General features: G+C 48.3%; 1 pseudogene; it reads left to right on the top strand.

The window, feature by feature from the left end:
- Nucleotides 1–11: 11 nt before the first annotated feature.
- Nucleotides 12–1,863, top strand: LOC121530504 (annotated as a pseudogene).
- The last annotated feature ends 1,136 nt before the right edge of the window (nucleotides 1,864–2,999 follow it).

Here is a 2,999-nt window from a genome sequence, read left to right as displayed (position 1 = left end):
GGTGGTGGCGGAAAGCCCAGATCGGAGTGGAGTTTAAGGGGGCCGAGGCCAGAGATTCGCTCCCGAGGGGTCCAGCTCGATGGTGCTGGCAAAAGATGAAGGAGAAACGTATGAGGCGTATCTGGGCAGAAAGCATCCTGAAACGCTGTCATCCGGTGCCCGCCGCTTCAGCGACTTCCAGCTGGCGGAGCTGGGACGCTGGTCCCATCGCCGGCCTGAATGAATCTCCGTATCCATCAACGAGCCCAGCAGCAGCGGCTCTTCTATTCCACGAGACTGGACCAGGAATCTCAAGGGAGAGCCGCAATGTGCCTAATTTTCGATCTCTGGAGGCGGAACTTTCGACGTCTCTATCCCTTACCATCGACGAGGGATCAGCTGTTTCGGAGTGCGCTCCACCGCTGGAAGGAGAGATACTCATCTTGGCGGCGAGGACTTCGACCCAACCGGCTGGTGCCATCTGGCAGAGGAGTTCAAGCGCAAATACAAAAGGATCTTCCGCTCCAACCTCGCCCTTCGACGACTCCAGGACGGCTGCCGAGCGAGCTAAGCGAACGCTCTCCTCCAGCACGGAGGCCACCACTCGAGGTCGACGCGTTGTTTGAAGGCCACGATTTCTACAAAGGTGAGCCAGATTCAGAGAGTTGTGCGCGGACCTCTTCCACAAACACCCTGCAGCCCGTGGAGAAGGCCTTAACCGACGCTGGGATGGACAAGGGCCAGATCCACGACATTGTGCTCGTTGGCGAAGATCGACGCGCATCCCCAAGGTGCAGAGCCTGCAGCAGTTCTTCCACGGGTAAGAACTTGAACGCTTTCCATCAACCCGGACGCGGTGGCTGCGGAGCCAGTACAGGCCGCCATCCCTCAGCGGAGATCAAAGTGGAAAGATCCAGGACGTTCTCACTGGTAGGACGGGCCCCACTGTCACGGGAATTGGTGAGACCGCTGGTGGAGTGAACCAAGTTGATAGAGCGTAACCAGCCGCATTCCGTGCAAGCAGACCAAGACGTTCTCCACGTACTCGACAACCAGCCAGGAGTACGATCCAGGTATCGAGGCGAGCGTGCGATGACCAAGGACAACAATGCGCTGGGCACCTTCGATCTGTCCGGCATCCCACCAGCTCCAAGGGTGTGCCCCAAATAGAGGTCACCTTTGACATGGATGCCAATGGAATTCTAAACGTCACCGCTAAGGAGATGGGCAAAGGCCAAGAACACATCACGATTAAGAACGACAAGGGACGCCCCTCGCAGGCCGAGATTGACCGCATGGTGAACGAGGCTGAGAAGTACGCCGATGAAGATGAAAACAGCGTCAGCGCATAACTACTCGAAATGCCTTGGAGAGCTACGCTGCTTCAATGTGAAGCAGGCCGTGGAGCAAGCACCCGCTGGCAAACTGGAAGAGGCTGACAAGAGCTCTGTCCTGGAGAAATGCAATGAGATTATTCGTGGCTGGACAGCATTACCTCACCGCCGAGAAGGGAGGGAGTTCGACCACAAGCTAGAAGAGCTCACCCGCCACTGCTCCCCTATCATGACAAAGATGCATCAGCAGGCAGCGGGAGCGGGATCCGCTGGCGGTCCAGGCGCCAACTGTGGACAGCAGGCCGGAGGTTTCGGTGGCTACTCTGGACCCACGGTGGAGGAGGTGGACTAAAGCCAAAGTTCCTAGTTTTTATTCATCAATGGGTTAATTCATAGTTTCGCTTAAGTTTTTGAGACTGACAAGAATGTTTTGATCGAATATTCTTTTAGACGATATTAATAGTATTAGAATTTACCAGTCTTAAGTTAGCAACAAATTGTTATTAGCAATATGAAAAATAAATTATTTATTTTGAAATTTAAAACAGCATCAAACTTGTATTTAATTTAACACACTAAACATTTTGCAAATATTTTCTTGGGCTGTTTGAACAATTATTATAAATTTTCACTATTAAAGTCTTCATGGAAAATGTACGAGTATATCGTCATTTTCCGCCCAAATATGCCCCCTTATCATAAAGAGAAGTTTTCTTTTGGAAGTTTGAATTTATTATGCTGGATTAAAATCTTTACTGAAAGCATCTTAAACAGAAGAAAAATAGAATTATATATATAACAATAAGCTATAGATATACTCTTAGTGGCGCTTGCGCGGATGCGACGTGGAAGAAGAGGAGGAGTATGCATTGGAGCTGGATTGGTGAGTGCTGCGCGACTTGGAGAGGGATCTCGTGCGGTGTCGCTTCTGACCGCTGCTGCTATTAATCGTGGACTTTATTTTCGAGAAGTTCTTAGTGTCTACGATGAAATCCAATTCAACTAATCTTGACCTGCTCCGCGCTAAGGGGCACGCTTTTATTGGCTTCCGCTTGGCTCTGGCCATTTTTCTATCTTCATTTTCCCAAAATAATAATAAAAAAAATTTTTTTGCTACCTATGTGGCAGCTTGAGCAGGTTTTAAATATAGGGGATAACAAAGTGTTGGTATAAAGGTTATACAATATTTCTATTCATTTACAGTTTAAATTAAAGCAGACTTCGAGGGTGTTAAATATATCTTAATTGACTATCATGTGAAAGGTATCTTTTAAGTCTTCTTCTTGTTGGTCACCAAATTAGCCTCTTCGCCAGGGAGTTAGGATGAGCGCCAAGGCGTCTGAAGTAGTTTTCAGCATGCGTTCGACAAACATCTACCTACATATCTTTGGGATTTTGAGATCTCTTTCTAAGTCTCTGGTTCTCATGAACAATGGGGCATTACAAATCGATCTGACAATCTTGCTTTGCGCTACACGTATTTTGTTTAGGTTCGACTTAGACGCTATGCCGTAGGCCTGTAGTGCATATTTCCAGATTGGACTGAGAATCGATTTATAAATTCGAACTTTGTTGGACAAAGAAAGCTTATTTCTTGACGTAAATAGCCAGGACATACTTGCTGGCTTTGAAAGCGCTGACTGCTTCACCGTTGTTGTGCCTCTGGAAGGTGAGCCCTCTATCCAA

The sequence above is a fragment of the Drosophila eugracilis genome, unplaced genomic scaffold, assembly GCF_018153835.1.
Source record: "Drosophila eugracilis isolate 14026-0451.02 unplaced genomic scaffold, ASM1815383v1 contig_1672, whole genome shotgun sequence".
Lineage (NCBI taxonomy): Eukaryota > Metazoa > Arthropoda > Insecta > Diptera > Drosophilidae > Drosophila > Drosophila eugracilis.
The sequence above is the reverse complement of the archived record's forward strand: the minus strand, read 5'-3'. Positions and strand labels throughout refer to the sequence as shown.